The sequence below is a fragment of the Pongo pygmaeus genome, chromosome 1 (assembly GCF_028885625.2).
Source record: "Pongo pygmaeus isolate AG05252 chromosome 1, NHGRI_mPonPyg2-v2.0_pri, whole genome shotgun sequence".
Taxonomy (NCBI): domain Eukaryota; kingdom Metazoa; phylum Chordata; class Mammalia; order Primates; family Hominidae; genus Pongo; species Pongo pygmaeus.
Window position 1 is genome coordinate 157,511,284 of NC_072373.2, and position 23,813 is coordinate 157,535,096.

Genomic DNA, 23,813 nt, shown 5'->3' on the forward strand with positions numbered 1-23,813 from the left:
AAATAAATCAGTAATTGATTAAAATAGATCAGTAGATATTCATTTCAAATTATAAAAAGAAAAATAATTGACTTAAAATTAAGTCATAGATGTGTGGGAAAATATCAGATATTTTAGCACACATTTTATAGCTTTCCAGAAAAAGATGGGGTGGGCAGAAGGCAGAAAATCATTTGAAAAGAAGTTGAATTAAAAATGCAAACCAAAAACCATACTGATCCCAAGAAACTTATCCAATCTGAAATATGATAAACACACCCAAAAGAAAAAGAAGGAAAAAAAAACCACAGAGCTAGACGTACTAACATAAAAATGAAAAGCTTGGTCAAAGGAAAAGAAAAATTAAACCTCAATTGCAGGAAACAATGATATGATTAACAGTTAACTTCTTATCAGAAATGACAGAAGCCAGAAAACCTTGCAATGACTTATTCAGGTTGCTAAAAAGTGAGGAAACAAACAAAAACATAAAAGCTGTCAGTAAAAATCCCATGTTTAGCAGAACTCTTTTTTTACAAGTAGTGGTGGAATAAAGACACTTCAAATCAAAAAAATACTGATATAATTCATTGGTAGTATAATTCTACTTAATAAAAAAACTAAATGAACTTCAGTGTGAAAAAGATTACATTAGATGGTAATTCATATATAGAGGAAGAAACTAAAAGTACTGGAAATGGCAAATATGGGGGTACAATTTTTAAAACATTATGTATTATTATTCGTATATACCTATATGAATATAGGTGTATATATATATATATATAGGTACACATATGTGTATATATATAGGTATAGGTATACATATATAGGTGTACATATAGGTATATATGCCTATACTCATACATATATTATATATATAATTCTTTTATGTTTAAAACAATTGTAATTACCTTAGTGGGCATTGAATTATTTTACCAAACTGATTCAAAAAACAACAGGAAAATGTAAATGTCTGTATATCAAGTAAAATATTTCATTACTAATTAAAAACCTTCCCTGAAAGAAAAGTCTAGGCCTGGTGACTTCATTGTTGAATTTTATAAAACTATGATGAAAGTACTAATGTCAAACCTGGACACCTTTTTTACAAAATAGAGGAGAAAAGATTACTTTCTGACTAATTTTGTTAGGTCAGTACCACTTTGTCACCAAAGGCAGAAAAAGACATCATACAACAATAGAACAAGCAAAAAATAACAAAATAACTATGAAACAATATCACAGACTCTCAAAGATGTGAAAATCTTTAACAAAATGTCAGTAAATCTAACTCATCAAGAATTAAAGTATTACCAAGTATATGCAAGCTTGGTTTAAAATCTTAAAAGCAATATAATACACTATGTTAACTGAATAAATTAAATATTAGATAATATCAATAGACATAAAACGTTTGACAAATTCATGTATTTAGCATGGAAACTCTTAAAAACAATAGAAATCACCCTCTTCATCCTGACAAAGGACATATTAAAAACCTAAGCTGTCATTTTACTTAATGGTAAGACTGATGCCCTCTACTGTCTTCCCTTCTGAAAAAGCAAAGTTGTCTGCTTACACCAATTCCACTTAACAATATTGGACATTCTAGACAGTGTAATAAGAACAGATAAAAAAATATATTCACTCATATTTGAGTAAAGGATGTAGAACATAATCATGCATGTAGCTATGGAAATTAATACATGATTTTAACAAGATCAATATAAAAATCAGTTTTATTTCTATCATTAATCTGAAAATTAAATTAGAAAATTAAATTGATTTTATTGAAAATAGCTTCAGAAAAAATGGAAATAATAATAAGTTTAAGAAAATATATTCAAGACCTACACACTAAAAATCATAAAATATAGCTGAGATCAATTGCAGAAGACTTAAATAAATGGAGCAATACACCATGATCATGAATTTGAAGACTCAATATAGATAAAATGTCAAATTTCCCAAAGTGATGTAGAGATTTGACACAATTCCAGTAAAATTCCTGGCATTGTTCTGTGGAAATTAACACAATTATTCTAAAATGTATATTTAAACTCTTTAAATTCCTTTTTATTTTACATACATTTTAAAATAATTTAATATATTTCTTTTTTGCAAAAATCATAAAAACAACTTAAAAATGAGATTTTAGAAGAAATAAAAAAGTGTCACTTACAAAAAGATACAAGATAATGAAAAAGCAGCCACAGAGTGTTTTAAAATATTTGCAAAGCATACATCTAACAATATATTGCATCCAGTATAAAGAAAGAGTGCTTACAACTTAAACAATAAGAAAAATGGCTCAATAAATAGTGGTCAAATATTTAAAGAAACACTTCCCAAAAGAAGATATATGAATGACCAACACACATAAAAAGATGGTCTACATCATCAATCATTAGGAAAATGCCAGCTATAACCACAATGAGATTTTATTACACATTCCCTGAAATAACTAAAAATGAAGAAAACTGACAATACCATGAATATGTAGAGAAACTAGATTCTTCGTATATTGGCTGGTGGGAATGCAAAATGGTACAGGCACTTTAAAAGTGATTTATAACTTCTTAAAAAGGTATACCACTGACCAAGCACCTCCCATTTTAGTTATCTGCTAAGAAAAATTAAAACAGATGTCAAACACAGATGTGTATTTGAATGTCTTAAAAGTATTATCTACCATAGCTATAAACTGTAAACCATTCAAATATCTTTCATCTGGTTAATGAGTAAAGAAAATGTAGTATACCTATACATTGGAACGCTATTCAGCAATAATAAGAAATCAACTACTGATACAAATAGCATCCACCATGAATGAATCTCAAAAATAGTACACCAAGTGAATGAAGCCATACACAAGAGTACAAACTGTATGATTATATGAAATCCTAGAAAAAAGGGAAACAGTAAAAGAAAGTTAGCAGTTAATGGGGATTGGGGGATTGGGGCACAGATGTAATGCAAAGGAGCATGAGAAATTTCTTTGAGGTGATAGAGGTGTAATAAAACTTGATTGTGATGGTTCTCATATCATTCCATTCATTTACCAGAAATAATTAAATCCTGCACTTAAAATATGTGAATTCTATTTATAGAAATTTTATACATAAAGATATAAAAAAATCAGAAAAAAATATCATGGATGAACTTTTTATTCCTTAAAGTGTCTAATGTTTGACCATTTAAGTATGGTGCTAGCTCGAGGTTTTTCTCAGATGCGTCTTATTAGAGATGCCCATTTTGTCTACTTTGCTGAGTATTCCTATTCTATGTACTGAATTGTGTTAAATGATTATTTTGCATAAATTGAAAAGTTTACAAGAAAAGTTGATTTTGTTCCTATTTTTAATGTGATGAATTGCATTCATGATTTGAGTAGGAATCAACCCACAGAGTCATGATGTATACATATTTACTTTTTGCTGGTTACAACTTGTCAATATTTTGTGATAAGATTTATACATCTTTCCATTTGGGCTATTAGCCTTTAATTTGATTTCAGAGATCTTTTGGCATCATGATTATCTCAGCTTTTTAAAATCAGAAGAAAACTCTTAGCTTCTCCATTATCTGGAAGTTTTTATTCAATTGATATTCTTGCATCTTAAAATGCTTAGTAGAATGCATCCTCAAAATCAGTAGGCTCTCTAGTCTTCTCTGGGAAAATATTTTAATAACATTTAATTCCTTTTTAATAGGTTACACATGTAGTTTTTTTGTCAGTTTCACTAATTTGTATTTTCCAAAGAATTGCCTTTGTATAATTTTCAAACCTATTGGCATTGAGTTATTTATATTTCTTTATCATTTTTTATATCCATAGGAACTTTAGTGATATTCTATTTTTTATTCTAGTTATTGGTAGTTTGTGTTTCCTCTTTTTTGTCTTAATCTTGCTGATGATAAGATTGGTCAGCATTATTAATTTTTTTACATAATCAACTGTAGGCTTTGTTACGTCTATTTTTTCTACTTTGTTGATTTCTGATCTTATCATTAATGTATGCATTCTTCTGCTTAATTTGTATTTAATTTCCCCTTTTTTTCTTAGCTTCTCAAATGGAATTGTAGATTACTAATTTTTGACCTCTTTATTTTTTAATTATATAGATTTGAACTTACGAATTTCTTTTTAAACACTGCTTTAGATACATCACACAAATTTTGATACTTTGTTTTGCCATTTTTAGAAATGTTTTCTAATTTCCCTTGTGAATTCTTATTTGACCCAGGAGTTATTTAGAAGTATGTTGTTTACTGCCCACTTGGGCAACACATATACTAAAACTGCACTGATACAGAGAGCATTAGCATGACCCCTGTGAAATGATGGCATACAAATTCATGAAACATTTCAAATTTTTCACAATAAAATGATATAGGAGCTTAAGGATGAAATAGCCTGTATAAAAAAAAAAGAACCTAATAGATTTGACAGAGCTGAATAACACAATGCAAGAATTTCACAGTGTAATCACAAGTATTAACAGCAGAATAGACCAAGCAAAGGAGATAATCTCAGAACATGAATAATGGCAGTCTGAAATAAGACAGTCAGACAAAAGTAAAGGAAACTAATAATAAGGAATGAATAAAACCTCTGAAAAATATGGGATTATGTAAAGAGGCCAAATCTATGTGAATCATTGGCATTGCTGAAAAGGAGGGGAAGAAAGCAAACAACTTAGAGAACATATTTCAATGTTTTGTCTAAGATATCAGTTATCAATATAGGAAATCCAGGATATAGGATATTGTCCATGAAAATTTATCAAACCTTGCTAGAGAAGCCAACAGTCAAATTCCAGAAATAACAGAGAACGCTTACAAGATTCTACACAAGAAGATTCTTTGTAAGACACATAATCATCAGATATTCCAAAGTCAAAATGAAAGAAAGAAAGTGAAAGGCAGATAGAAAGGGTAGGCCACCTACAAGAGGAAACCCATCAGGCTAATAGTGGACCTCTCAGGCGAAACCCAGGAAGCCAGAAAATATTGAGGACCTATATTCAACATTCTTAAAGAAAAAAATCTTCAACAAAGAATTTCATATCCAGCCAAACTAAGATTTCTATGCAAAGGGGAAATAAGATTCTTTTCAGATCAGCAAATGTTGAGAGAGTTTGTTATGACCAGACCTGCCTTACAAGAGATCTTGAAAGAAGAAGTAAATATAGAAAGATCACTACCAGCTAATACAAAAGCACACTTTACAAAAGCACACTAATACAAAAGCATACATACCAGTGACACTACAATGCAACCGTGCAAACAAGCCAGCATAACTTAAAAGGTGTAGAATGGCAAGCTGGATGAAAAATCAAGACCTTTTGTTATCATATCTTCAAGGGACCCATCTCACATGTAATGACACCCAGAGGCTCAAAATAAAAGGATGGAGGAAAATCTACCAAGCAAATGGGAAACAGAAAAACACACGGATTGCAATCTTAATGTCAGACAAAACAGATGTTAAACCAATAAACATTAAAAAAAAAAAAAGACAAAGAAGGGCATTACATAATGGTAAAAGGTTCAATTCAATAAGAAGACCTAATTATCCTAAATATGTATGCACCCAACACAGGAGCACCCAGATTCATAAAACAAGTTCTTAGATAACCTGCAAAGAGACACAGACTGTCATACAATAATAGTGCAAGACTCCAACACTCCACTGACAGTATTAAACAGATAATAGGGGCAGAAAATAAAGATATTCAGGAACTGAAGTCAACATTGGACCAAATGGATCTGGCAGACCTCTACAGAACTTTCTACTGCAAACCAACAGACTATACATTCTTCTCATTGCCACATGGCACATGCTCTAAAATTGGTCACATAATTGGACATAAAACTATCCTCAGCAAATGCAAAAAAAACCTGAAATCATACCAAACACACTCTCAAACCACAGTACAATAAAAATATAAGTCAAAACTAAGAACATTGCTCAAAACCATGCAATTACATGGAAATTAAACAACATACTCTTGAATGACTTTTGGGTAAATAATGAAGTTAGAGAAGAAATCAAGAGGTTTTTTGCAACTAATGAGAACAAAGATATAGCATGTTAGAATCTCTGTGACACAGAGCTAAGGCAGTGTTAGAAGGAAAATTCATAGCATTAAATACCTGCTTCACAAAGTTAGAAAGATCTCACATTAACAACCTAACATCACAACAGAAAGAATTAGAGAAGAACAAATCAAGCCCAAAGCTAACAGAAGACAAAAAATAACCCAAATCAGAGCTGAACTGAAGTAAACTGAGACAGTAAAAAACCATTTAAAAGATCAACAAATATAGGAGTTGTTTTTTTTTTGAAAAAAAAATAAAATAGGCTGCTAAACAGATGAATGATGAAGAATAGAGAGAAAATCCAAATAAACACAGTTAGAAATGATGCAGGGGATGTTACCATTGAACTCCCAGAAATACGGACAACCATCAGAAACTACTATGAACACCTACCTCTATGTACACAAACTTGAAAACCTATAAAAGATTGATAAATTCCTGGACATATATACCGTCCCAAGACTGAACCAGGAGGGAACCGATTCCCTGAACAGACCAACAATGAGCTTTGAAATTGAATAAGTAATAACATACCAACCAAAACAAGCCCAGGACTTGATAGCTTCACAGGCAAATTCTACCAGATGTACAAAGAAGAGCTGGTACCATTCCTACAGACACTATTCCAAAAAATTGAGGAGAGATTCCTCCCCAGTTCATTTCACAAGGCCAGCATCATCCTGATACCAAAACCTGACAGAGAGAGAAGAAGAAAAGACAATTTCACACCAGTATCCTTGAAGAACATGGATTCAAAAATCTTCAACAAACTACTTGATAAGTGAATCCAGCAACACATAAAAAATTAATCTACCACTATTAAGTAGGCTTCATCTCCAGGATGCAAGGTTGATTAAAAATATACAAATCAATAAATGTGATTCATCACATAAACAAAACTAAAGACAAAAACCACACGATTCTCTCAATAAATGCAGAAAAGACTTCTGATCAAATTTAAAACCCATTCATGTTAAAAACTCTCAATAAACTAGGTATTGAAGGACCATACCTCAGAATAATAAGATCCATCTATGACAAACCCACAGCAAACATCATACTGAATGGGCAAAAGCTGAACACATTCACCTTGAAAACTGGCACAAGACAAGGATGCCCTCTCTCCCACTCCTATTCAACATAATATTGGAAGTCCTAGCCAGAGCAATCAGGCAATAAAAAAAATAAAGGGCATCCACATAGAAAGGGAGGAAGTCAAACTATCTCTGTTTGCAGACCTGATTCTATATCTAGAAAACCCCATAGTCTTAACCTCAAAAGTTCCTTCAGCTGATAAAAGTCTTCATCAAAGTTTCAGGATACAAAAATCAGTGTATGAAAATCATTAGCATTTGTATACACCAACAACAGCCAAGCTGAAAGCCAAATCAGTAACACAATCCCATTACAGTTGCCACAAAAGGAATAAAATAGAACACAGTTAACCAGGGAGGTGAAAGATCCCTACAGTGAGAATTACAAAATACCGCTCAAAGAAATTAGGGAAGACACAAGCAAATGGAAAAACATTCCATGCTCATGGATAGAATCAATATGATTAAAATGGCCATATTGACTAAAGCAATTTACAGATTCAGTGTGACTCTATCAAACTACCGATGGTATTCTTCACAGAACTAAATAAAATAAAATAATAAAAAATAAAATAAACTATTTTAAAATTCACAATGGGATCAAAAAAGAGCCGGAATAGCCAAAGCAATCCTAATCAAAAAGAACAAAGCAGGAGGCATCATGCTACTTGACTTCACACTATACTACAGAGATACAGTAACCAATACAGCATAGTACTGGTACAAAAACAGACACCTAGACCAATGGAACAGAATGGAGGGTGCAGAAATAAGACCATGTATCTATGACCATCTGATCTTTGATGGAGCTGACAAAAACAAGCAATGGGGAGAAGACTTCCAATTCAATAAATGTTGTTGGGATAATTGGCTAGCCATATGCTGAAGATTGAAGCTGGACCTGTTCCTTACACCATATACAAAAATCAAGTCAAGATGGAGTAAAGACTCAAATGTAAAACCCAAAACTATAAAATCCTGAAAGACAGCCAAGGTAATACCTTCCTGGACATAGCAATGGGCAAAGATTTTATGACAAAAAATACCAAAAGGAATCACAACAAAAGCAAAAAATTGACAAAAGAGATCTAATTAAACTTCTAATTAGAGCTTCTGCACAGTAAAAGGAACTATCAACAGAATAAACAGAAAACCTACAGAATGGGATAAAATTTTTGCAAATACCTAACAAAGGTCTAATATCCAACATCCATAAGGAACCAAAACAAATCTACAAGAGAAAAACAAACAATCCCATTAAAAAGTGGGCAAAGTACATGAACAGACACTTCTCAAAAGAAGACATACATGCAGCCAACAAGCATATGGAAAAAAAGCTCAATATCACTGATGATTAGAGAAATGCAAATCAAAACCACAATGATATACCATCTCACACCACTCGGAATGGCTATTACTAAAAAATTGAAAAAATAACAGATACCTTAAAGATTGTGGAGAAAATAGAACATTTTCACTCTCACTGTTAGTGAGAGTGTAAATTAGTTCAACCATTGTAGAAAGCTGTATGATTATTCCTTAAAGACCTAAAAGCAGAACCACCATTTGACTCAGCAATCCCATTACTGGGTATATACTCAGAAGAATATAAATAATTCTAACATAAAGACACACACACACACGAATGTTCACTGCAGCATCAGTAACAATAGCAAGACATGGAATCAATGTAAATCCCTATCAATGGTAGAGTGAATGAAGAAAATGTGGTACATATTCACTATGAAATGCTATGCAGCCATTAAAAAAAAAAGATCATGTCTTTCATGGAAACATGGATGGAGCTGGAGGCTATTATGCTTAGCAAACTAATACAGAAACTGAAAACCAAATACCACATGTTCTCTCTTATAAGTGGGTGCTAAAGGATGATAACTCGTCAACACAAAGAAGGAAATAACAGACACTGGGATCTACTTGCGAGGAGGAAGGGGAGCAGAAAAAAATAACTATTGTATACTAGGCTTAATACCTGGGTGATCAAATAATCTCTGTACAAGAAACCCCCGTGACATGAGTTTACTATATAACAAACCTTCACATGTACCCCAAACATAAATAAAATTTGTAAAAAAAAAAAAAAGTATTTTTTTAAATTTCCAAATATTTGGGGATTTTCTAGATATCTTAATTACTTGATTTTTAATTAATTCCATGGTGCTGAAAACATATTCTATAGGACATCTTCATGGGATACAGAATTTTTGGCTGACTTTTAATTTTTTTTTTTTTGCCGTTTAATGATGAGGTTTTCTTGTCTTCTGATTTTTACTGTATCTGTTAAAAAATTCAGCCATCAATTCTTATAGTTGTGCCATTGTACATAATGATTCATACTTTCTTTTTATTTTTCTGGCTTTTCTGTTATACATGGCTCTCTTCTCTCTAGGACTGTGCCCTGCACTCTCAGCTACCTCAGCATTCCCTAACTCCTCTACTCATTTGAGGGCTCCTACCTCCCGGACTGTTCAGGAAAAGGCCTTGCAGAAAAAAAAAAAAAGTGAGGAAAATACTACACACTTCCTTTCTATGTTTTCCTTGTTTCACAATCCTGTGCTGCCCCGTATCCAATGCCTGAAGCTCATTGCTCATAAATATATTCTTCAGTTTTATAATTGTGAGTAAGATAGGGTAACTCCAATACCAATTATTCCTTTGTGCATATGAAAATCACACTTTAATGGGGAAACAGATGGTAAACAAGATAATTAATTTTAAAACTTCTATGTTAGGTACTAAAGACTAAGAAGAAAATAAATCAGAAGCATGGATAAGGAAGGTTGTGTAGGTATGGTGGGGGAGCAAAGAACATGGTAAAAGAAGCATTTGATATTTTTGAAAAATCATGCAATGAAAGTTTCTCTGTGAAAATCTTCTTAGAAGAAAGTTAAGAGAATCAGCCATGCAGATATTGGCAGGAAAGGCCTTCTAAGACAGAGGAGTAGCCAGTACAAAAAGGTATGTGGCAGTAATACATATGGCATGTTGGTAGGAAAGTGAGGTGGCCATTGAGACTAGACCTAAATGAAGGAGAGAGTGCTAGGAAATTAATTTACAGATATAAGTGAAGATCAGATTGGGTAACATTTCCATCACTTGCAAGAATCTATTGCTTTCTTTGAGCGTAATAGGAAGCCAGCAGAGGGCCTTGAGCACAGATATTTTACTATGTCTGGCTTTCATGTGACACAAAAAGTCCTTGGGAACCAGATTTAGGATTCTGAAACAAACTTGAGTCCTGTGAATGCAGTGGAGTTGCAAAGCCTTTGTGTTTGGAGGAAACTTACCTGACTGGTTGTATACCACAAGGTTGTCTTGATGTACTATGCCTCTCTAATCTCAGAGCAGTTTGGGCCTGCCTCTGGACATCTCTGGATCTCAATCAAGGAATATTCTGTACAATCATTGGCCAGCTGCCTAAGCTAAATTGAGCCAGTTAGCTTTTACTTTAGTAAAATAGCTTCTACATTCTCAGGTATGAGGATATTTTCCACAGGGGGGATTCCACGGTTATTTAGTTTTTTAATTTAAAGGACAGTGACTGTGCTGTGATCTTGAGTGAAGAGTTTATTCACAAATCACTCAATGAAAGCACATCAGTTTGATTGCTTGGATTATAAAGTACACTTCTATTCCAAGTGGCTTAAACAATAAAGGGGAATCATTGGCTCATGTAACTTGAAGGTCCAATGGTTCAGTAATGTCATCAAGGACTCAATTTCTTTCAGACTCTCTGTGTGCCATACAAAAATCTGGCTTCACTCTACATCTGGCTTCTCTGTAAGTCCTAACGTGGCTGCCAGCAGTTGGGCAACATGGTACATTCCCATCCAGCAGCACAGAGGACATCAAATAAATATCTGACTTTCCTACTAATTGAAACCCTGTGAACAGGTCCCTGTGTTCAGGGGAGTGTCATGTTATGACTGGTCAAGACTTGAGCTACGTGAAATATTGTGGAAAGAGAGATGGGATAGCCCTTATTGATTTAAACAACAGGGAGCCTGCCTATTGTGACAGAAGTGAAACTACTATCACCCTAATCAAAGCTGATACAGCATGGGAAAGAATGGATGGGTGCTGAGAAGAAGATGAAAATAAAGAAATAAAATTCACCAGTGCCAGGATATCTTCCTTCAGTCTACTCATATCTAGAAAGCAGACTCAATAGACTCCAGCTTTCATCCTCAAAAGTGGAAGAGAGGATGAAGATCACTGGCATCTGAGTCCTCCTTGGAATGAATGGGCTCTACCACTGTTGTGGAGCTGTCAGTTATGATGGTATAGGATTGAGCTATATTAGTAGAGAGTAGAGATAAAGTAAAACAGAGTATTTTAGAGCTGCTAAAAGTTCTGATTATGGCCACAGAACAGAAAAACAGGTTTCAACAGGTGAATTTTCAAAGCAGTTTGGAAAAGAAGGCAACCTCCATTAATCACTGGATATCTCTGATTGCTTTTGAAGACCTCTCATTTTAAAAACATTAATATTCATCCAAGAATATGAGAGCACAATTGTTAGGTTGTAGCTTAGGATTTTTCTTTTGGAGATAGAAGTATATCTTGCAATTGTGATTACAGTTGACTACAAAATTTGCTTAAGCACAAAGAGAATAGAAAATGAATATATCAATAATATTTTGTAATAATAAAAAGAAAAATAGTAATGGTAAATGCTCACATTTAATCGAGTACTTGCTGTGTAGTAGCAAAGAAATTCACATGTGTTTACATATTTGATCCCCATAATTCTATGAAGCAACTGCGATATAGAGAACTTAAACACCTTACTTAGAGATAAGTAAGAGCTTATAGCTGAGAGATGCTCGCAGGCACTCTGACTTTAGCACTCATCCTCATAAGTATTCATCTCTGTCTAGGAAGTCATGTAAGATCTTTTTCATTAGTTGTTACAAAATGTATATGTAAACGGATGAGATTTGACTGAAAATATGGTTATATATTCATCATCTTTTTTGATCCCTCCTGTAGCCCTGAAAACTTAGATTTTATAGGATTGGCACGAAATATTGGAGGCTGAACACAGTTAATTAACACAGATCATATATACTGGGGTTCTGGAAAAGATCCACATACTGAGTTTATTTCACAGGAATCTAGGCTCCAAGCTATAATAGCATAATTTAATTATATACCGTCTTCAGAGATATCTCCCCAAATTTACAAATGAGTTGCACATTTACTGAAACCAAAAGAATGGGAAGGAAATGTAAGATAAGCTAGAATAGGGTGGGAGTAGAATGAGAAGCAAATTCAGGAAGCTGAAAAAAGATATTAAAATAATCACTAAAAGAAGGATATAGGCTTGAATAAGGTATAGAGTTGAGTACAGAGTTAGAAGAATAGAAAGAACCATGGGAAATGCTAGCTCGAACATGCATGTGGATAGACATTCTTGAAGTACTAAAAAGAAAGGAAGGCTGCCCTTTGCTGACTCTAATTGTTCTATGTGTTCACAATGGAACATCCATTTAAGAATACAGATAATAAGTACGCAACTTCAATAACCCAAAACAATAGTTATCTTTTCTATGGATTTTTCCAAACCAACAATATATAAGTACCAATTCATTCTTGGCTTCCTTTAATTTATTTACCTCCCACCCATTAAGTTTCCAGTGCTGCACTGATGTTCTGTTATTGTTTACTCCTTCAGTCAATAGCTCCTGAGTGTTTAGAGTGTGTTCAGTTCTGTGCTTAGACTCTGGTTCTAGAGATGACAAAAGCACAATTCTTGGCTAACAATCCTTTAAAGGAGACAAGTATGTTAATCATGAGATCACAATTTAGTGAGTGCCATGAATGTAACACAGAAACCGATTCCTAATTTACTGACTGGAAAGATTTGATAAATAAGTATTTAAAATCAACATGAGGTGTGATTAAAAAGAGCATCTGCTCAGAAATCAGGTATCCATATGAAAGAAAGAAAAAAAAAAGATTGGCAAGAAAGGAACCCAGCAGAGGAGAGCAGCCTCAAGAATAACTGACTGCAGACATAAACAACCAGAGGGCCTGAACCAGTTTTCTTATCATTGCCACAAAGAGAGAATAATAACAATAAAGACAAATGGCAGGGTCACCAACTCAGATATGAAAATTGCCAATAAAAACCAATACATCAGACATATTAGAAAAGAAACTTTGCTTTGAGAATGAATCATAGACCCTTGTGATCACTGAAGCCTGTAATATAGCTCTGGAATATTTCAGCTACTTATTATTCCATCCTATCAGATTTAGAAAAACGACAGCCTGAATGCTCAGCCTGTCTAAGCTATTTCAGAAATTAATTCCAAATATTAAACCAAAGAGACCTGCTGCAAAATGTAAGGAGCATACAAGCTTGCTAAGCCTGAATGGTGATAATAAAACTTGCACGGGTGCTACAGTGTTCTAATCAATGTCTAATTGACACACTAATTAAAAAAATTCTGTCATATAATTTTTCTATAGCTCAAAAGCCTACTAAAATCTGTGAATTTATTTTTGAGCTAGAGGTTATAGTCAGACATTTGTTATAGGTCAAAAAGTTCAACAGCTACTTTAAAAATATATTTATATTTTAGATAGGTTCTCATTGACTGGTAGTCAGCCAGCTGCCAAATTTTTAGGTATTCTTTTTCTAATATAAGTCCATATTAATTCTCAACTAACATAGCACAGCTACTTGACCAATATAGTATGCAGCAAAATAATGAAGGATATGGATACTTTCCCAAGGAAATTAATGAAAAATACTAAGGCTTATTGTATCTTGAATAGGTGATAAGCAATGTTATTCTGATATTTAAAAAATTGTATAGAAATACATGCACACACGTATGTATAAATAAATATAAACTCACACAATTTTTGGCTTGGAAAGCAGGCCTTCTCCAATTGCAAGCCCAGTATATTGAAGCAAATCCTATAAATCAGCTAATTTTGTTGATTTTATAAAGAAACATGTTTAAATCATCCCAAATGCATGGGAATTTATCTTATTTTATAATAACATATATCATAAATGTTTTCCTTTTAGTTACTTCCATTTTACAACACACACATACACACACCCTTGATATTTGCCTACATACACTAAGTAAAATAGTGTCCCTATTTGCCAAGTAGTAGTAAACAGAAGAATTGATCGCTAAGATAGAACCTTCCATTGCCCACAAGAAAGCTTCTCCATGAGCTTAACATGATCCTGCCCACCTGCTACCCTTATTTAATCTAGAAATAGACACCTTACTGAATCTGAGTCAGTTGCAATTTCTCCCGATGAATGCAGATTTGAGAGTAAGAAATATTATGTTGAGTCATAGCCAAATTGCATTAATGGCTTTTCTCTTGAGTGAAAGTTAAACTTCTATAGAAACCCTGAAAGATGCTGTGTGATTGATTTTCCAACTCCTTTTTGGATTATGGTGATAGGTTTTAAACAAGTATCTTTCTAATAAATTCCCTTTTTCTCTTTATGTTACCAAAACACTGTAACCAAATACATTCGAATCGAACAGTTGGGTTTCTGGTTTGTTCCATTATTTTGCTGTAGGCACACACCACCTAACTTATTCTTACTAAAGTTCCACCTGTTATTAAACAAAAATCAAACAACTTATCCTTTCTGCACATAAGGAGGATGGCACATCTATGTCCTCCAACCCTACAAAAAGTTTCTTCTCTGGGCTAAATAATGATAGTTCCTTTTTAAAAATTAATTATTTACTTACCCCCAAGTTTACTATTTACTTTAGAAGTTCCATTTTAGTTGAGTTTTGCTTATCTGTCAATACCAAAGGCTTTAGATGTCTAATATGAGAAAGAAGAAAGAGAAAGAAAGATGAAAGAAAAAAGAAAGAAGGAAAGAAAGAAAGAAAGAAAGAAAGAAAAAGAAAGAAAGAGAAAGAAAGAAAGAAAGAAAAAGAGAGAGGAAGGAAGGAAGGAAGGAAGGAAGGAAGGAAGGAAGGAATGAATGAAGGAAATACCCACTGTTGGATATAGTGCATATCACTATATCCAATCTCAGTACCTACAAGAGGCATAGCAAATTGTCAAAAGGCTTTCATGAATTCTGTGACATCTCCTACTAGCAAACTTTCCTTTTATTAATTGACTTCAAAAGAACAGCCATTGATAGTTACTAAATATAAAACAAAAAAGCAAATTTAGCTTCTGAACAGACTCCAGAAAAGATAACTTAAGAGGAAGTATGTAATTGTAATTGTTGTATTTGGCTGCTTAGATTCCCCTGCAGGACAGAAGAACTTGTGCTCCCATCTGCGAGGAGTGCTCCTGGAAGATAATGCTCAACTATATGTTTCAGGAAATCTCAGAAAATTGCCCTTAGTTGAAGAGCCCTGCATTGCTCAAGGTCATACCTCCTTCCTGAAGAAGCCTACATCCAATGCGTGGTTGATATGAAAGTATGGACACCCGGGCTCCTCCGAACAACGAAAGGCCACTGAAGGACCATCTATTAATAGCTCCAGAGCTCCCATATAATTGGTTGAAACCTTGTTGAGACTGACGCCTGCAAGAGCTTCTCTCACCTCCGAGTCCTATCTCTATCTCTTTCTTCTACAGGTGCTGACTCTGACTGCACTTCCTAATAAACTCCTAGCATTTTAATCTCTTTCTCAGAGTCGACTTTCACAGAATCCAACCTGCAACAAATACCTAGAAGAAAAAGATTAATTGAGAAAAGCATGGCCAGGCACCAGTGGCTCATGCCTGTAATCCCTACACTTTGGGAGGCCAAGGCAGGAAAATCACCTGAAGTCAGGAGTTCAAGACCAGCCTGGTCAACATGTTGAAACCCCATCTCCACTAAGAATACAAAAAATTAGCCAGGTGTGGTGGCACACGCCTATAATCCTAGCTGCTTGTGAGGCTGAGGCTGGAGAATTGCTTGAACCCGGGAGGCAGAGGTTGCAGTGAGCCAAGAAAAGCATATATACGTTTAAGTAAACAAAAACATAATAATACCTAAATAATAGCTACTTGATTCTATTAGCTTTTCAATTTATGATCTGCATCACACTAAATATTTTTCCTGTTAACACTAAATGCTTTACATATTAATACTAAACACCTTAATTGCATTACTTCTGAGCTTTTGTATGTGCATTATACTGGATGATTTAGTTGCATTATCTTACTCAACCCACATAGCAACCTTATATGTAGGCATCATTATTTATCAGTTTTACAGATGAAGAAAATTAATGCTTAGGAAGTTTAAACAACTTGTTCAAGATCAAATAGCCAGTAAGTGGCAGAATCAAGGGTAAAACTAATTAAGTTTAATTGCAAACCCACTTATTTCACCACTTCTATAGGTACTACCCCAGATCTCAAATCAGAAGCAGAATCTACAATTCTGCTTTTTTCTTTTTCTTGGAAAGCAGGCTTTCTCCAATTGCAAGCCCAGAATCTACAGTTTTCCTCCTGATTTGAGAAATGAACCTATAACATGGATACTTCCTGTACTACATTCCTTTCTTAAGTTGTTGGCTGAAAGTCCATAGTTGATTAGAACAATTCTGGTCACACATCTGACCAGTGGCAGAAGATACTTGCTAATAAGTTTTCATATGCTAGTCTATTATTTGGGTTCTTGAGCACTTTGCTTGTTTGATGAAGAAAAGATTTTGCAATACACAGTTCAATGTGTTGAATTATGAGTGGTCACTCTTCAGAGAGTTAAAGTTTTAGAGATAGAGAATATTATTGGTTGAAGACATATAAATAAATGATTAATGTTGGGAGAATACATTGATCAAGTCAATCACAAGTGAAAAGAGACAAAATTTTCTCCTTAACATTTTCAGAAACTATTCAAGCTAATTTTGAAAAGTTCTAAGAAAATATGCATAAGGTTTGTATGTCTGAGCAATGTAACCAAGATTTAATCAATAAAAATAAGCTTAGACTCAGATCATTTTTCATGTTTCTTAGATGTATCTTTTCCAATTAAAAGATAACTAACTTATAATGTGTACCAATAATACAGAAAGACAGAGTGAACAATATTTCATTTTCTTTTGGTTTCATTTGCTTTTGGTTTATTTGAAACAAATATATCTATCTAAACATTATGGGTTTCCATTTAATATGTAAAACTTTACTATTATCTGTAGCAAGTACTTGAATGAATAGAAAAAAATTCTAACTCTAAAAGAGTTAATCAAGCAACATTTGTTTTGTTAGATAGTACAATTTCTCAATTGTAGAGTACAGTTTATTTGATTAAAGTCAATATACATCTCAACCAAAATAAAAAATGAAATCAGCATTGCAAATTATATTTTTAGAGATACAATCATACAATATTGCTTAAATAATAAAATATTGAGATACGAAGTATTTTCACATTGAGCCGTTCCTTTGGAGCACCTGGATAACAGATTTCATGCCTTCTTAAAGAATTCTAGCAGTTAGAATAGAAGATACATTTAGGTTCTTTCATTTAGAAGGAAATGATATTTCATTTCAGGTGATCAATGTAGAGAAACTGTATTTGCAATATAATCAAATATATCATCTATCAAGCAGAATCATCAAGCTATACAAGCCATGAAATTGGAGTAAATCTGTCTTCTGAAATAGAAAGAGAAATATAGAACTATTCTTATATGTTACCTATTTATATTGGCACATGTGCAATGTGGAGAAGGTATTGTTAATTCTGGGCTTTTCTACATATTTCAGTGCACTTTAATCTTAGTTCACCCTATCAAAAGATCTGAAACTATAGTCACTGAATCTACAGAAATATAGTGAGTTAACCATTTTTATTCGACTGAAAGAAATGCATAGAAATTAGGTTGCCTTGGATATGCAATCTAGGTCAATACACTGGAATAAGTTTTGTACTTGAAGCTTGCTAGCAATCTATAAATGGAAGCATTTCTCTAGATGTCCAATTGACATATGCACGAGTTTGGGACATCCCAAGATTTTTTAAAAATGTGATTCATTGTATTAACCAAATGGAGGAAGAGGTTAAATAAGTCCCCTAAAAATTCATAGCTAACAAACATCATGATGAAGGTTCAAATCTCATGTACTTTCCAAAAGAAGATATTTGTGTTTGAGGTTTTTACTTTGTGTTGAAAGAGTTATTTTTGATTGTAAGAAAATTCAGATTATAGGAGGGAGGCATAAGTGTTTTGAATTTTTCTGAGAATTTGATTATTTTATTTGAAAAATTATGGCATAGAAAATCATTTGGGCTCTATTTCCAGGTGCCCTTCAATAAAATCAAATAAAAAAAAACAAGAACCTGGAGATGTGGAAGTAAGGTATAGACAAAGGATGAAGATGACTTCCACAAGTTTAAAGGGATTTGTTAGTGGGGCAATCTTAGTAGGACAGGTAAATACATGCTGTAATGAATACAAAATGTCCACTAAATCAATGAAAGCCATTGACCAAAATATTATATAGCTAATGTATTGATTTCTTTTGTGTAATAATTATAAAGTGCCTTATATGCATTATCACATTTAAAACACTGAACACATTCTTAGGAGGTGTTTATTGTCCTACTATTATCATTATAGATGAGGTAAATTACACTAAAAGAGATTAAATGTAACAGGACACAAAATAGGTAAACATTTATGTTGCCCTCTTCTGCTTTCTAAGGAAGATGGTTTCCTTGCTTCTTTAACATATCTCATAAGGTGCTTGACTCAGCTTTGCTCTGCTGAGTGCTGAGGTGAAGTCTGAGGAAGAGAATTTGGGAAGCCAAAAGAAAGATAAGTTGTTATACATGAGATCAGAGAAACACAGATGAGTGGGAAAGAGGGAATGCAGAGGGTTGGAAAGAATAGTGTTTCAATCCTTTGAAAAAGAGATCCATTGAGGGAAACTGAGAGAGGTGTGAGAATGCCCATCAAAGTGTGAGTAACCATGAAGGGTGGAAGTTTTGACAAAAGAGTAGTCATATTCCAACAGGATTTTTAGGATGTTTTGTGATATAATATATCTATCAGTGTCTCCCAAATATTACAGGAAAGGGTTGTCATTTTCTTCAATACTTTGCTATAAGTTAGGATTATCATGTATATATTAACTTGATGAGATTTTATTTAAAGAGAATTCAGTAGTCTCAAAAGGTAAATTCATTGTCAATTTTATCAGCAAATTATCCAAATTCACACAACTAGTAAGTAGTAAAGCTAGAATTCCATCCCATCTATCTAAATTCCAGCCTCTACCATTAATCACCTCCTTTTATTGCTTTTGTCTCCCAAGCATTTCTCTTTCCTCTGGAGAAAAATATCTGCTTTCTGTAAAATAAATGTTCCGTCCATGCAGCTAAGCAGCTAAGGACACAAACAGCCACTGATACAGGCCAACTTATCAGTAGATTATTGAGGTACTAAATATATTAAATTATTACATTATTATTTATTTATTTTTGGAGACAGGATCTCGCTCTGTCACCCAGGCTGGAGTTCAGGGGTCTAATTATAGCACACTGCAGCCTCAACCTCCTGGGCTGAAGCAATTGTACTGCCTCAGCCTCCCAAGCAGCTGGGACTACAGGCCCATGCAACCACACCTGGCTTTTTTTTTTTTTTTTTTGAGATGGGGGTCTACTTATGTTGCCCAGGCTGATCTTGAACTCCTGGCCTCAAGCAATCCTCTTGTCTGGCCTCCCAAAGCCTTGGTATTACAGGCATAACCCACCATGCCTGGCCTTAGTCATTAAATTATATGCTACTTAAAACATCACTTCTTGTGGCATTGCTACATCCAACCAGTTACTTGAAATTACAGATTTTAAATTACAGTCTTATTAGCTAGGACAAGACTTTTGGTATAGAAGATTGGGATTCCTCCCTCTGCCCCCAAGGGAAAAAAAATTCAAATCTGGGTAAACAAAATATATAATAAAAAAGTAACTACACTTTCTAGGTGGAAATAGATAGATGTCAAATGAATAAATGTTGAAAATCTATACCAGCGGAGGCAAAGGTACTTTAGAAAACCATTAGAGAATCGATATACATGAGCACAGTTTTAAAGAATAATCAGGATTTTTCCATATGAAAGGGTAGTTTTACAATATTAGAGGGATAGAGACACATATACAAAGAAAAAGACACTTGTAAAAATTGCAACATTTTTGAAGACTAATGATAAATTCAATTCTCTTTCTCTGTTGATAAACTCCTTTGTGTTTGAACTGTAGGTTTTAGCTAAGGTTATTTTACTTAGCTTTCTTGCTTCCTTATAAATGTTGCTGACATTTGGAATAACTGTGGCTACTTATTCAAAGAATTTGTGTCCACCAGGATATATGGAGCTTCAGCTAAATCCAAAATGCTAAAGCATGTTTATTTTCATTTATTTTTAATTAAATAAAACAACTAATAAATAAATAAATAATCTTAGGTAAGGATTACTAGTAATTTAACAATTTTATGAAACTTTTTCTGGAGTTTTAACCTTTCCAACATTTTGCTATCTTGCATTCAACCTTATGACTCAAACGAAGATTTGTTTCATCAGAAATTTGTTTAATCTTCTTTATGTGAATGCAAACCTGAGTTTTGAAGTCATATCAGCATTCTCAGATCATATTTTCTCTTGATTGCTCTGCCTGGGTTTGCTAGAGTATTAAGTTTCTCAAATTAAAAGAATTTGACATGTTTTCTTCTAAAATCAATTTTCTTTAGAAATAAGCCCCTTGAAGTTCCTATTAGTAACAGCGATTCTTTCTATGTTAGTCTGTGCGTGCCTGCCCTAACAGCCAGGGAATACAAGATGGCTGCTTTTGCATTGTTTAGTCCACCAAAATAGCTGTTTATGATCATGCTGTATGTTCATACTTAACAGCTCTTCTCAATCGATTTAGCTATTTCTACATGTATTTCAAAAAGAACCCTGCTTTTCATAAAATCTTTTGAACTTTCTTCTTTCAAAAATATGTAGTGCAACACTAGAAACATGTAATATTCCCCCACCTATATCAAATGGTTTCTAGCAAATTTTCTTGAAAAGGCAGATATCCAATAAATTTGTGTTGATTTATTACTCTTTTCATTTGAACAATGTTTGTAATAACTAATCTCTATAGTTCTTTGAGAGCAAAAGGGAAAATTGTGCCTCTATGGTTTTCTTAGGAATCACTCTCTTCAGTCAGATCACGATTTGAGTTTGAACCAACCAGAGAGTAGCAGAAGGAACGTTTTCTCATTTCCATGTCCAGAAAGATATATTCCTGTTACCCTCCTGAAGTCAGAGGACGAAATCATAATCAATACATCTTTGCAGATAAACTATTAGGTACATTTTTCTTTGTCTATAGAAATCAATGGAACACAGAAAACTACAGCTTGCTATCCCCTCAACCCCTTGGGAAAAAAAAAGTTGGGTAGAGGGTGTTTTTGAGTGTAGGTGTGTTTCAAGCTTCATTTGGGTCAATTTGTTTTTTGCTACCACCAGTATATTAAGTAGCATTTGTATAAATCAAAATCATATGAAACTATGAGTTTATCAGGGGCACCAAGCTTTCAGTCTTTGGAAAATCCATCACATTGTTCTCAGTGAAGAATCAAACTGTATAGCTAAAGAGCATAGATACACTGAAATGTAGCCCACTTTGAAGAGAAGGAAGGGCAACTAAGCTCTACTTCCTGGGAAAAAAAAAGAGTATCTGTCTATATTATGTGGGATTTTTCTCCAAAGATTTCTTTCTACTCTCTTATTGATTTAATCTTTCATTTATATTAATATGAATTCATGAATATTAATTTTTTACTTTGGATTATAATTCAATACTATGTTATTTGTGTATTCTGTTGCTAAATTGTTCTACCATGTACTTATGGGAGCTCTCTCAGGTTGGAGCTTTGTGTCCCTTTGACATGCCCTCATCTTTTTGTTTCTTGAACACTTTCTTATTTTCTGGTATTACAAGATGCTCAAGACTTATTGTTCAATTTTCCCACCACAGACCTAGGATTGACTTTACTTTTAATTTCTGAAAATAATTTAGTAGACCTCTAGGCTCCATCTCCTCAAGAAGCTGTGGTCTCCTATTATCTTGAGGTCACCAAGAGAATTTCTCACTGAATCTTAAGAGTCACACCATACATGCACCATTCTAAGCCTGACACAAAGTTCTAATAACTGTAATATCATTTTATTATATCTAATTTCCTCCAAGGTCAAATGTCTGTTGTCTCATGAGAACCTTTTCTATCAGTCAGGATCTTAGAATGAAACATATATCATGCTCAATCTTGTCATTTGAAGAGATTTTGATAGTGGAGTTATTTATAAAGTACATACAGGGTTTAGTAAGGTATAATGCAGTGCTCTAGACCTAGTAAAAATAGGAAGCTATTATTCTAAGCCTTTAAAGCCACTGGAGGGAGTGATCACCAAAACCTGGAGAAAATAGCTGTATGTGGAAAGGTTCTGAAGAAGAATGCAGCAAGCTCAATAAAGCCAACCCATTCTTTTGACCACTGTCTACTTCCACTTTCAGATTTCATACTAACACCTTTCATTGGCTGAACAAAGACAAAGACAGAAATCAAGGAAGGTCAAAGGAGCAGTCAGTTTTTTGGTACCCAAAGTTGTTGGAGAAGGGTACAGAGTTGGTAAATAAGTCATTTGAAAGACAGGCAGTATAATCTTATTTTAATAACAAGTTTAAAAATCCCACTTCTTGTACTTACCTTCTGTCTGATGTTATCAGTATTTTAAGATGCCAACTGGGATCAAGTTCAACACTACATTACTGAAGAATCCAGATTATCTACATTTCACTTGCCAAATGAAAGAAAGAACCCAGAAAATAAAACAATATGATGATAACAGTAAAATTTTTTAAAATAAAATTTATGGTCTAAATCCTGATCATTAATGGTTATTTCATATTGAAGCAATGAGGCCTGTTCTTCATTCTGAACATAGGGTAAAGGTGAAATCTTTTCACATATTTATTTATTTAACCAATTTATACATATAGTGAATTTTAATTATAACTTAATAGTATGCCTCCTTATTATGCATATAATTGGGGCTACCTGAATTTTCTTTGGAATTGTGCCTCCAATTTACCATACTTTTGTAGGCAACTCTATTTTAATTACTAGCTAAATCTGATGGGTAAATTTTATTGTTCTCTCTTTTGATTTTGAAAAAAAAGAGGGAAACCTTAACTTCTCAGATTGCTGAGAAAAATAGAGCTCATGAAAACACACACACTCACACACATGTCTTCAATATCTTTGCAAAGATACTGGAAAGGGGAAAAGTTCTGTTTCCTTCTTTCATGAGTATCATGAATTTCAGTAAAAGAGAAAATTTGAGCACTTCCCAAGGTAATCATCTTTCTGCCAGCCATCATATTATTACCCCATAAAATCTTTGCCATCCCACTCTATTTTCTACCTTCTCATTCTTAAAATTTCCAAAGCTTCACCAAATCCTCATTCTCTGTTGATGGCCTACCCCCATGGTTCCCTAAGAAAACAAGCACAATTTTGCTAATTTATCTGGGGGGATACAAAACACAAAATAATATTATGCCACCATACCAGACTGGAATCATAGCTTTGTTTACCTGTGTACTTA

At 33.6% G+C, this 23,813-nt stretch overlaps 1 long non-coding RNA gene and 1 other non-coding gene across 3 annotated transcripts in view; both read left to right on the forward strand.

Moving 5' to 3' along the window:
- LOC134738522 (uncharacterized) overlaps positions 1-23,074 on the forward strand; it is a 68,327-nt gene extending 45,253 nt beyond the window's left edge. For both annotated transcript variants that reach the window (XR_010124258.1, XR_010124259.1), the window contains exons 4-5: positions 19,473-19,596; positions 22,720-23,074. This is a non-coding gene — a long non-coding RNA (uncharacterized LOC134738522). The remainder of the gene's footprint in view (positions 1-19,472; positions 19,597-22,719) is intronic.
- Positions 4,250-4,361, forward strand: LOC129023360 (U6 spliceosomal RNA). The gene has a single exon (XR_008496783.1). It is a non-coding gene; the product is annotated as a U6 spliceosomal RNA (small nuclear RNA).
- Positions 23,075-23,813: the final 739 nt, after the last annotated feature.